Source organism: Coenobita brevimanus, chromosome 76 (assembly GCF_032717465.1).
Source record: "Coenobita brevimanus isolate Jiangsu-jjx chromosome 76, ASM3271746v2, whole genome shotgun sequence".
NCBI classification, from domain to species: Eukaryota; Metazoa; Arthropoda; class Malacostraca; order Decapoda; family Coenobitidae; genus Coenobita; species Coenobita brevimanus.
In genome coordinates, this window is record NC_137029.1 from 1,623,596 (window position 1) to 1,637,514 (window position 13,919).

The window sequence follows — 13,919 nt, forward strand, 5'->3', positions numbered from 1 at the left end:
GGACGCTGGTATTTGAGGAAAAAAAAAAAAAAGACCTTGGATTACTGGCTATCGACTGGCTATGTGGAGAGAATGCAGAATGAGATACTGACTAGGAGAGTGATTAAGTTCGAAGAGTCCATCTGGAGCCGAATAAAGTCGAACGGGAGCAAAGGGAATAAAATACGTATGCTGTCAAGCTGAACGGCATAATGAAGAAGCTAGAAAATAGAGAAACTTAAAACAATGACCATACACCACGCACGGAATAATGTTAAAACTCACACCAGAAATACAGGAGAGGGTTATTGCTGTGTTGGGAATTTCGGTAAGCACTAATGGGCCTTTAAAGTGAAGTTATCAGTGTGTGAATCCCCCCTACTGTAAGGTACGTGACATAGAAGGCTTCCTAGCATCTCTTCCTTAGCGATTTACTTTTCACATTACACCTTATCGTTCTCCTGTATGTATTTATGTATTTATATCTTCTTATTATGGACATAGTTTGCAGCAGTAGCATAGAAGATACTGGGGAGAAAAATGCTGAATAAATCGAAACAAAAATGGTGTTACGAAATTTCCAAAGCCACTTAAAATATAATCCTTAGACACGAAGTACCATCGGGAATTATTCTGAAAATCTGTCCCATCTGAATTTTAAATACTGTAATCTAATTCTATATTAAAACATGAATAGTTTAGCAGATCTTTTTCGTATGGACTTGAACATTATACGAAGAACTTCAGAATTTTGAAGACCTTTAATGGTATAAGGAGACGGTCAACTATCTTCCTTCTCTTGCCTTATATATCTCTATTAATCTGGTGGAGTACTAAATGTATTCCTTTTACTTCCTCTCAATATTACCTAGAGTGGAGGGATTTTCTTTTTTTACAACTGAAAGTGATCATTACAGAGTTCAGTATCCCCTTTCAACACAGGTCGTCTTCCTTGTGATATATAAAATCGTCTTATGGGAGGTTACGTAAGAAGACATCATCGGGAAGAAGGGGTATCCAGGGAAAGAATCAGTGTTCACGGGACTTGAGCGAGTTTAGGATGGTCGACTTTTTCATACTGTGTTCACTAAATTTTAAGTACTGTTCTGTTGATGATGGTGATGATGATAGTGACGATGAAGATGACGATGATGATGATCCGACCACTAACTCTCCCCTGGGCAGTTTCATAAATTCGACAGCGTGATGGCCTGAGGTAATGGATAGCTGCATTGCGAGGAACGTTAATAGTGTCAGCTGACATAAGAGCTTTTTGCATGTCAGTTACCTAATTCCTTTACGATCCAACCGTGTCCAACTGGCTGAAGTATGTTTGGCAGTTTTTACATGGGATTTTAATTTCGCATAATAGTTGCATTGTGTGAATGTTTTAATACATTAACCCCCTTCTGGAGGGAGATAGTAGTCGAGTTGGTAGAGATGATCTGCTGTTTCAGTGGACGAGTGTTCGAATCCAGTCTGAGGCAAGAACCAGTTTAGGGTATGAATTCTTTAAAGCAGACACTGTACTAATCTTCGATAAGACTCACTTAAATGTCGAGAGGAAAAAAAAAAATCCCCGCTAACACCAGCACACCAGTCTTATATAAGAAATTTAGTATTGACGGTGGATGCTAGCCCCGAAGTGGTGACGTGTGGAGATGTATAGTACGGAGGTGGACTACTGGACCTCAGAGAACGGGCTCTTAACCCAATGCGCAGGGTCAGTCACGCATAAACGTTTCTTCCAAGTTGTGCAAAATCGTGTGTAGGCGGCCACAGTAATGCTTAAAGGTACAGGAGCGTTTAATTGATATTATTTGCAAATCCCTCACCATCCATAGTCTCTCATGAGGTGAATATAATTTCCTGGCGATAGCAGGAATATAAGAATATTTACTTTAGGGGAAGGGTGAATACACATATTGTTTTGTCGTAGTGAGGCAGTAAAGGATTTGATGATGATGATGATGATGATGATGATGACGGTGATGAACCTTCATGCTTCACTATTTCAGTCTCCAAGTTTAGAAATAGAGGTAGAGATGATGTTGGTTATAATAATGATAATGATGATGATGATGATGATGATGATGATGGTAATAATGATGATGAACCGTTTTGCTGTACTGTTCGCATTTCCGAAACATAAAAACTGAGAGATGATGTCAGTTATTATTATGATGATGACACTTACTGCATCATTATCCTTATCTTGAACTCACATGAACAGCAGTAGATGATGATGATGATGATGATGATGAAACAAAATTCTTAATGAAGAATAACACTAGAAAACCAATTTTGCGAGCCGAGCCGAATGGGAAGGAGAGAACTGAGAGTGAGGTATAACAGAGTTGACAGGTTCACATCCAGAGCAAGGCAAATGTTGACAGGTTCTCTTCTACAGCGAGGAGAGTGTTGGCAGGTTCACTTCTAGAGCGAGGAGAGTGTTAACAAGATCGCTTCCAGAGCAGAGTGTTGTCAGGTTTTCAGAACGAGGAGAGTGTTGGCAGATTTACTTCCTGAGAGAGGAGAGTGTTAGCAGGTTCACTTCCGGAACGAGGAGTGTTGGCAGTTCACTTCCAGAGCAAGGAGTGTTGGCAGATTCACTTCCAGAGCGAAGAGAGTGTTGGCAGGTTCCCATCCAGAGAGAGGAGAGTTTTGTCAAATTCAGTTCCAGGGCATGGAGAGTGTTGGCAGGTTCAGTTCCAGGGCATGGAAAATGTTGGCAGGCTCACTTCCGTGGCGAAGGGGGTGTTGACAAGTTCACGTCCAGAGCAAGCACAGGTTAGATTTCCAGAACGAGGAGAGTTTTGGCAGATTCACTTCCAGAGCCAGGAGTGTTGGCAATTTCACTTCCAGAGCGAAGCCAGTTTTGGCAGGTTCACTTCTATTATTAAAGGTGGTGAGCTGCCTTAATTCCTGGGATCACTTGGCTCCCTCCTACTGTATTCGATGATGAACTAATGAACTCTTTCGAAAAATCCCCAAATCTCTCCTCGACGCTCCTCAGAAAAAAGTTCATGATGTATTGCTGAAGCTTTTGGGGCGATAATGTGTAATTAATCGCTTTATTATCAGATTATTTTCCTGCCGCAAAACAGAGGCTGGATGCTGGAAGGAATGAGGTTCCTGCTGGGTAGTGATTGCTCTTAACTTGTGGTGCAAAAACAGTTCATGAAGTTTGTAATTATGAATGCATACATACCTACAGTTATACAAATATAGACTGCATACAAGGACACACACACACACACACACACACACACACACACACACACACACACACACACACACACACACACACACACACACACACACACAGATATACATACACTCACACACAGCATTTTTCATACTACAGTATAGATATAACTCTATTTTTTCACCTGTTCACCGAAATCTCCCGCAGGACTGTAACACATTTTTTTTTTTTTTTTTAACACAATAAATTTCCATGAATCCTCATCGTTTTCTGCTCAGTTGATGGCTAAGCGTAGTCGTATTGGAAGGTCAATTTAGCTAACAGAAAGATGTATCATTCTGGCTGTATAATGAATATCCACTGAAGTTACTTGCAGCCACCACATAGTATTTACTCGTAAGTTGTGTGTGACCTATTTCAGTCGGGAGAAATCAAGTGGACAGTCCTACGTCTCCTTGAACTGTAAACGAATTTGTTTTCAGTGTTCTCCAGGTTTAATGTTCCCCAGTGTCAATCACCCTACCGCCTGACCTTTCTTTGAAACATTACACACACACACACACACACACACACACACACACACACACACACACACACACACACACACACACACACACACACACACACACACACACACACACACACACACACACACACACACACACACACACACACACACACACACACACACACATCCCTGCCAACAGGCTGGAGTTGAAATATGTTTTTTGAATCAGATCTCCTTAGGATTATTTTTGTAATTTCTCTGTCACCGTTTATTACACCTGGCATGCTGGACACTTTTACACAGGTGTCCAAGATAATGTTTGACACAGTTAGAAAGGTTATTCTTTGGCTAAATTTTTGTAAATAATGATAGTGCAACTTCGATTCAGTTCTCATCTCTTTTGGACCAATAATTATTAAGAATCATTGTGGATAGATTATAAATGCGACCGTTTTCGATCATTAGGATACTGGTAATTGTAGCTTCGTAACATCAGACAATTGGACTCACGTTGATTCTTTCTATTAGTAAAGCCTGGCTCGAGAACAACTTCCCGAAGCATCACACAGATTTCACGTGACACTGAGGGTACGCTGTGGCTGCACTCACTGCCATCCCATTTAACTTTTGAGAGTAAGAGTTGTCGCAGCGAGAAACAGACCAGCGGAAGGTAACCAGAAAAAGACTATATCTTAATGACGCAGATCCAACATAGTGAGAAGACGGACATGTTATACAGTACCTGATTAACAACAGAACGGTACTTCTGTTGTTTCATATACAGTCTGGGATAAAGATTCGCCTAATATTTCACTTATAATGTCCCGTATTTACCCCCATTACGCATCATAAAGGAAGGAAAAGGAAGTGGCCAGAAAAAAAAGCCAAGTTTACAGTATCTCAGGAAAACTGTAGTTTGCAGGAAACGAGACTGAAAACAAGAAGAGGTAAACATTAGGTGAACTTCTTCTTCCAACTGTACAATGATAGTCAAGTCCGGGACAATTTTTATTTTTTTATTCATTTATTTTTTTGCCTTGACCTTTTTTTCTCATGCAGCATGTCCGGTCGTGACCATCTGAACAAACTCTTAATTGGACTATTTGTGAGGTGTGAGTGTGTGTGTGTGTGTGTGTGTGTGTGTGTGTGTGTGTGTGTGTGTGTGTGTGTGTGTGTGTGTGTGTGTGTGTGTGTGTGTGTGTGTGTGTGAGAGAGAGAGAGAGAGAGAGAGAGAGAGAGAGAGAGAGAGAGTCTGTGTCTGTGTGCATGTGTGTCTGTATGTGTGTCTGTGTTTGCGTGTGTGTCTTTTTGTGTGTATATATCTGTGTGTGTTTATGTGTATGTTTGTGCGTGTGCTAGTGTGTGTGTGTGTGTGTGTGTGTGTGTGTGTGTGTGTGTGTGTGTGTATAAGTCAGTGTGTTTGTATTTGTCTTTAAGTTTGTGTATGTCCGTGTGTGTGTGTGTGTGTGTGTGTGTGTGTGTATAAGTCAGTGTGTTTGTATTTGTCTTTAAGTGTGTGTGTGTGTGTGTGTGTGTGTGTGTGTGTGTGTGTGTGTGTGTGTGTGTGTGTGTGTGTGTGTGTGTGTGTGTGTGTGTGTGTGTGTGTGTGTGTGTGTGTGTGTGTGTGTGTGTGTGTGTGTGTGTGTGTGTGTGTGTGTGTGTGTGTGTGTGTGTGTGCGGGTGCGCGCGCGCGCGATAGTGCATGGGTCAGTGCTTGCGATTGGGTTGTATTTGTTTTTCTTTGAATATACGGGTCTTACTCCATTTGATCGTTTTTCGAAAAGAAAAATGATGTTCCTTCGGAAATGTTCTTTAGTTATTTTTTTCTTAAGATCAAGAAAAGGATTTGGGCCGTTCTCTGATAAGAAATTAAATACACAGTAGAAAGCGGTCATTGCATGCAGAAAAAAAAAAAAAAACATAAGTGGGAAGGAAAAGTGCGAAGTTGCTCCACAGGTTTTTGTTTGACATAATAGGTAGCGGATGCTGTGACTCGGAGAAATATATCGATGCTTCATGTCAGGTAAATGAAGACAAGTTAGCATTTATATCTTGATTCCCTGTATGATTTCTGTTGGAGGAGAATATTCTCGAACAAGAAGAAGCTGTTTCTCGAAAAGTAATCGAGAAACGAGTGGGGGAAAAAAATGGGTCCAGTACACCTTAGAAGCATACTGTTCACCTGGTACGAGAATTATTTGTTTAAGATGGTTCTCTTAATTCTTCTGCCACACATATTTCGAGTTTCTGGTGCTTGAGTCCTGCAGAGTATTAAGTGTACTGTTACAGCGTTACTCAGTAATCCGTTTTTATAACTTTTCTTTCAGTTCCATGTCATACCTAGATCTTGCAGCTGTTGCCTCTGGACACGTGACGTTCCTATGACTTCATGATTAATATGTGTCAGTATGAAACTGAATTAATTCGTAAACCGTAAACAGCTAGCACTGTATCATTCACCATTATCTTAAAGTCTCTTCTATTCTTCATGTGCCTCACGAGATCCTCATGATTTAGCTCATTTGTCCGTGAACGTGAGCCAAGTAGTTATTTAACAACATTAGATGAGAAGAATTGATAAGTTTACTTGATGTTAGAGCGACGTGATAAAGTAAATCGAAGTGATTGAAGTATAAAGTTAAAAAAAACAGCCAGTGACTGTCGATACAATACTCTGCAATGATACGCCCTTGACTGGTGTACAGTACCAGCAAGTCAGGAGTAAAAATTTTCTGTCAGTTCTTATCCAGTAACACAATACATTTGACTTACAGAAACAATCTAGTAAACATCATCTCCCTTTCCATATGTGCGAATAGAGTTAAACGTAATGTTACTTCTTAAATAAGGACGCGTACTCGAACTTCTCACATTTCTTTTTTAGAAATTAGTATTGAACATAGTACTGTTACACAACCAAGCTTGCAATGCAACACTACCTCCTCCTTCTCCCTTCTTCGGAAGTAGAGTTGAGCATAATATTCTCCGCCATAAGTTTTCTTCACCTAAGGAGGCTAGTACCACCTTCACGCTTTCCCTTCTTAGAAAATGGAGTAGAACATATTAAATACTGTACGTATCCAAGCAAGCTAACAATACATTCTCTCTTTACCTCGTTTTAAAACAGATCTGATCATAATACACAACATATACGCTACCAAACAAGCAAAACCCACACACTCTTTTTCCCTTCTTAGAAAATAGTGTTGAACATTGAACTATGACACAACCAAGCAAGCAAGCACCAGCTCCACCCTTTCCCTTCTTAGAAAATAGAGTTGAACATAATACTATCCGGCCATAAGTTTCTGCGGGGCACTCAGGCAGCAGTAGGGGGGAACACTGGCTGACATCGATTGAGCACGGCTCTGGGGCCCCTGGCTGCCACGGGCGTGCCTGAGGACCATTTGCCAGGCCAGGTTATGACCGCCCATTGTGCCACTCCACCATCGTCATGACATAAACGCAAAATATCGTTCCCCTCGACCCCGCCGCGCTGGTCGTATTTGATCTTGGCCCAAGAATGCGTGTGTATTGGAATGTATTATACCCGGAGCATCAGTACACGGCAGGCATTTCCTTGTTCTTTGTGCCGGTGTCGCCCTTCTTCTGCTTTATGAGGTGACCACAGGGATCGCCGCACCTAGGTGAAGAGAGCGAGTATCCGCAATGGAAAATACTTAAGTGAAAGTGATCGTTATTATGCACGATAAATGTAACGCATTACACTGTTGATTGTACTGGGAACCTGGAAGAAAACTGGGGAGAGAGCGATAGGAAAAGGGGATATAAATCAAAGATGATAAATAAGGAATGAAAGGAGTGAAAGATTCTGAGGAATGGATGGAATAGCTGGAAAGGAGAAAATGTATCTCAGGAGGCGAGGTAATGAGAGAGCTAATGGAGCCATAAGATGTTGATGATGAAGAATTGTTCGGATGTAAAAGGAGGTAGGCTTAGTTGATGTTTACAGAAACTTATGAATAATGTTTCAGATGAAGAAAAAATGATAATAATAATGATAATAAGTTATTATTCATCGTCGTCTGCTATTGGTCATCAGGAATCATGTCATCAGTCCATCATCATCATCAGTAACCAATTTCATAATCAGTGGGGTGGGCAGGATCCAAAATTAGGAAGATGAAGGCCTAAAAATAGGAGAACTATCAACACACCGCCGAATGAAAGTAGCCATACATCTAATCACTCATAAACCAAGTCTTCGATAGTCTCAGTTGTATCCTGCAGGCATACGATCGACACAGAAAGTACTTCATGTACTTAAATTGCTCTCACGACACTACTAAACTAAAGGCAGCTCCATCGATTATTAAATTGAAAAAGAGGTTCAGCGTTTGTTCGATGAAATTTCTTACATATAGCACCTTTCCATATATCTACTCTTGGTCTGTTCCCTTGCATCTTCATCTTCTCTGCCTCACTTACGGTGTCCACATGTACACTTACTACATTCATCCATACGCCTGTCCTTCCACTCCCCTCCCATGCTACGACTGGCTCATAAGTATCCTTTTCACCTCCCCTTCATATCCATTCTCTCTGCATGACATAATTGAACACACACACACACACACACACACACACACACACACACACACACACACACACACACACACACACACACACACACACACACACACACACACACACACACACACACACACACACACACACACACACACACACACACACACACACACACACACACACACACACACACACACACACACACACACACACACACACACACACACACACACACACACAATGTTACCCTCTGATCATGCACTAAATCTTTTACAAATCTCTGTATTTGTTAGTGTGTCCAGCCTATGCAATACACATTTATCCTGAATCTTAATCCCATCTCTAATCGTCCCACTCTTGACTTACTCGAACTAATGTGATATTAAAGTTTCATGCTTGTATATTTAGGCGGGTACTAATGGCTTGGAAGTGAGTCATAGTGAGTTTGGAAAAAGAGGAACAAAGCGGGTGAAGACAGAAATAGAGAAAATATAAAGGGTATAAGTAGAGTAAGAAAACAGTAAGTGGAATGATTCACTAACTTAAATTTGTTCTTGCATGAAGATCTAGCAATGTGTTATGATTCTGAACTCTTTTTTTTGTTTTTGTTCTGCCTGCAAAAAGACTGTTACAACCAACGATGAATTTCTTTTCACAATTATGGGAGTAATAATCGGCACAGGAACGCTCAGCACTCCCCTTCCTTTCTCTTTCCCGCGCAAATCGATCATAGTTACGACATGAATGTAATCTTGAATTATTGTACAGAGTTATGTGAATCAATACTTCCCACTTTGAGTACTGATAATATATTCATTGTGAGTGTGCAGTATGTTGGTACAAATCATTCAGCTGTGTAATGAAGGCAGTGTGATAGAAGCACAAATTACGTCACGAGAGACAAGAATAACTGGTACAGCGAGACACTGTGGACTTAACAGGCATGAAACACAGCGACAAGAAGTACAGATAAAACAGAAACGAAAGACGGAAATAGGAATAAAGCTGACAAGAAGCAGATGGACGAAAGAGAATAACAAAAATGAAGGAAAAAGTGAGTAGTGGACAGACTGACAGTGCAAAAGACAGACAGGCACAAACAGACATCATTAAGAATATAGAGTCAAGCAGAATAACACTTCAAGAGAAAGGAAGACAACAGTAAAAAGAGACATAGACTAATACATTAAAAAACATTGAAAGGAGACAGAGTCGTATGGAACAAAGAAAAAAAAAACGAAGAGAGTGCAATAAAACAGACGAACGGAATAAAGCAGCCACAACAGACAGACGGCCAGCCGGGAAAAAAAAAAAAAAAAAAAAACAGCAACGGTGAGACGGAATCAAACAGTAACAAAACATAAACAGATGGTGAGACATACAGCGGAACAGTGAGACAGGCTCATAGTGGATCGACAGGGACAAGGAAGAAAACTTGTATTAAATTACATCACACGAGTTAAGAATGAAGGATTGTCACGGCGAGACAGTGCAAACTGGAAAGCATAGAAAAATTGGTAACAAGAGACCTACAGATAGCCGGAAAAGACAGAAATATTTAAACGTCACATGGATTAACAAAGAGCAAGCAAAATATGAGAACGGTAATTAGCAAAAGGCAAAGACACTGAAACAGTCACGCAGTGGAGCAGAGGCTCATCCATTAGACTAGACTGCGACACACCGAGATAAGCAAACAGCAGAGATAAACGGTAGGAGACATCCACACAGGCAGAATGAGCCACATTGAGACATAAGTATATTAAAAGTGACAGAAATATAACAGACCAGGAAAGAGACACCCTTGCAAGCAAAGTGAAACATAGAGAAGCAGAAATGTACTGAAAAGAAAAAAAAAACAGTGAAGCATACTGTTGTACCTTTCCAGACAAGGTGCTCCGGAGCGAGACAGATTGGTAGCTATGGACAGGGACAGGCACCACAAATAACAAAACATCTTAAAGGAGAGAGAGATATACCCAGACACACAGGACGGGGCATTGCAAGACAGATACTTAGCGGGAGACACATATAAAGACACAGTTAAGCGGATTTCCATAGTGACAAAGAGAAACACACATAAATGGTGAACAGCTAGGGAAACGGAATTGCACAGACACGGTAAGAAACAACGAGAGAGAGAGAGAGAGAGAGAGAGAGAGAGAGAGACTAAATAGAGCGAGGCAGAAAGAAGAGAGACGCGGAGAAGCACAGCAACGCAAGTATGTATCGAGAAAAAATTATCCAACCACAGAAAACAAAAGATGCAAAAAAAGGAGACATTCACACAAAAAGAAAAATACATCAGACATCAACCCAGACAGGAAGAGACAGAAAGATTCGAAGCGAGAGAGAAACACACACAAACAACCAGTGAGAGCAAAACAGAAGGAGGAAGAGGCAACTGCAGAAAGAGGGTAAGACTTTTTGAGAGGAGAGACGACGTAGGAGGAAAGAAGATATTGTGAAACAGTGAATTAGACCAAGACAAGGAGAGAGACATGACGAGACAGCCTTGCAGCGAAAAATGGAGAAAACGACAGAAACAGTGAGATGGAAAGAGAATTGGTATGAAGAGAGAGAGAGAGAGAGAGAGAGAGAGAGAGAGAGAGAGAGAGAGAGAGAGAGAGAGAGAGAGAGAGATTGAGAGAGAGAGAGAAATGAGAGAGAGGAAGAGAGAGAGAGGGAGAGATTGGATGGGAAGGACAAGAGTTGGAAGGAGGTTATAAGTGAAGGGAATGAAAGAGAAGGGACTGAGCAGTGACTTTTAAGAGGATAAAAGAAAGGGGATGGAGTGATGGCAAAGGTAGGGGAAGGTCGCACTGGTCATGGGAACTGTGTGTGTGTGTGTGTGTGTGTGTGTGTGTGTGTGTGTGTGTGTGTGTGTGTGTGTGTGTTGGGGGGGAGGGGGTGTGATTGAAGAGGAAGGGGAGTGGAGGTATGTGAGTGTGTGTGTGAGGAGAGAGATGGCGCGCGCTAAATACACTCTGACATATGCAGCGACACGGCCACAGGGGAAAACAACATCAATAACAGAGTCGATAAAGGTGAGCGAAGCCGGGGAAACATGGATCTGTGCCTCCTCGCCATCCCGTTTACACAGACGAGCACGACACACTTTGATTTTTGCATTCAAGTGATTTGGTTGAAAGGCAAATTGCATACACTTCGTTATCCTGACACAGCTCTTTCTTTATCCATCTGTATGCTTGTCTGGCACTCTCACATATTCTTCTATCGGCCTAGGAAGCAGTACCAGCCCATTTACACAGACGCAGAAGACACATTGAGTTGTATGGGCTCAGTTGTTTCTACAGATGAGATAAAAACATGTTACAGTTTTTCACCCTCACATAACACTCTTTGACTGTCTCTATGTCTGTCATTCACACATTCCTCTGTTAGTCAGTGTCCCCTCACCACCCAATTTGCACAAACGAGCCAGACACACTTTGAATTTTATGGGCTCGAGTGAAGCTCTAGTGAGATACAAATTGCTTATATTTCGTCACCATTGTACAACTTTCTCTATTATCAAACTATATGGCATTCACACAAAGTCCTGTGTCACTCCCCTATCAGTCGCGCCAGCACATTTGTACAGGTAACAACGACACACAGGCCAGTATTCCAGGTGGTATTGGTGTCTCCTTAACAGCTATTTCTCAGCGATTTATTATACGAGTACTTATACATTTAAGTCGTATGTTGCCTATGAAAGCTTTGTACTAAAAGTTTAAACAGAATAGATGAAAGCGTTAGCGTGTACCAAACATAAAAATTACAAAGAAAAACATGCAACGAAGCTAACAGTGTACTCCTTACAATACAACTAAAGTAATCGACTCGAGCGATTCCCTAATATGTAAAATTAAGTGGTATCTTTATTTATTTTATTTACATTTTTGCGACTGTTATGCAATTCTTTACGGGTATTTATCCGATTCTAGGTAGCTAGTTCTATCAGTCCACCAATATCTGTCTTATCTCTACTTTTTTTATCCGCGACCCACGGTGCCTTATTTTTCAAAGCCATCAAACTATCTTACTTACACAACCGAAAGCGCCGTATATCCTGCATGACTTTCACTGTGATTCTTGAGTAGCAAAAACTGGCATCTTTCTTCATCAGGCTTACATAGTTCATCCATCTGTCAATCAATGTGTGTCTGTCTGTTAATGTACATAGTAACTCTGTACGCTGCCAAACCCATATACTGGAAACAGCAACAACACCAAAAACGACTATTACAACTACTATCTTCTTTCCTTACTTTTTTTTCTGTATTATTATTATTATTATTATTATTATTATTATTATACAAAGATAGTCGCCGGGTTAAAGGAGCTAAGGGTATGTGATTATGCTAAACCCCTTTTTGCCATTACGTGATCAGCATACTTCTACTTGATTCACACAGCACATGATATTTTCGCTGGCCATATACTGTATATCAGTGATAGTCAACCAGGTGCATGGTGACCCCGAAAGCGCATCATTTTTTTTTCAAAGGGTACATGATGATAATGGGGTGCATGACACAAAGTGCATCGGAGCGCACAGTATGAAAAGAGCTCTTAGGGGGAACATTAAGTGTAATGTAAGATATACATTAAAATCATAATTAAAATATTTAAAATTTGTATAGATAAAAAATACTGCACCGTTATTAGATAATGTAAAACGATAATGCAATAAGGTATAAATTTATGGCTCTTGGTTGGGCAGGGGCCATCAAGTGAAGGCATGCAGTAGCGAATCTTACATGCTAGTGAGTTTAATTGCAAGTTATGAGTGTGAGGAGCATTAAACTTTTATTCTTATTATTGCATATGAATTAGATATATATTTTCTTTCTAAACAAAACATTTTCAACTTGCCAAGTTTTAGGAACTAGTGATAAAATATGGGCTTTTGTATTATCTTTGTTTTACTACCCAGGAGGGAACTATATTTTATTTCATGTACAAAAAAAAAGACGTACTATTTGTTAAGTTATTGTTTGTCACCTTTAAATAATATTTAGTACTGAAGTGAAATAATCATGCAATTCTTTGGTAATTGGTCTTCCTAGGGGCTTGGGTGTTCGAGTCTCTCAAAGTCTCACGTAAGGGTGCATAAAATTAAAAAAGATTGAAGATCACTTCTATATATTATATTGTGCGTCTATTCCACAATAACTTCTTAGATATCGTGTGGCTGGTCATTGAATGATTTGCAGCAGCTGAGCTTGAGATGAGGACGAAGAACGGTGGTGATGGAGAGGATAATGACAAGTAATGATACTGATGATGTAGGGTGACATCTTACACCAGTGAAACGATAACTTAAACTTTCTTTCCTTTTTAGCGTTTCGATCATGTGTTGTTTCTACAGATGTTTAGTATAATATTCATCTGTAAACAGAATTTTTAATTACTCTTAATTTAATTTGTTTTTCGCACTATGATTTGGATTTTGTGATTTTTTTTGCACCTAGATCTTAACTTGCTGGAAGATTTGCGAGTATAGCCACATTCGTAGCAGTTCTTAAGTTTGGAGATAGAACAGTTTTAGTCCATGTTGGGTCGCAACTGTACTGTATCTCGTCAATTACTTTTTTTTTATTTTTAAGGCATAATTCTTCATTAAAATAACTCACAACACCATAATAATACTCGACTAATTCTTGC

At 40.3% G+C, this 13,919-nt stretch overlaps 1 protein-coding gene across 1 annotated transcript in view; it reads left to right on the forward strand.

The window, feature by feature from the left end:
• Positions 1-13,919, forward strand: part of LOC145408259 (calcium-activated chloride channel regulator 1-like) — a 369,924-nt gene that overhangs the window by 97,026 nt on the left and 258,979 nt on the right. The gene's annotated exons all lie outside the window — the stretch shown is intronic.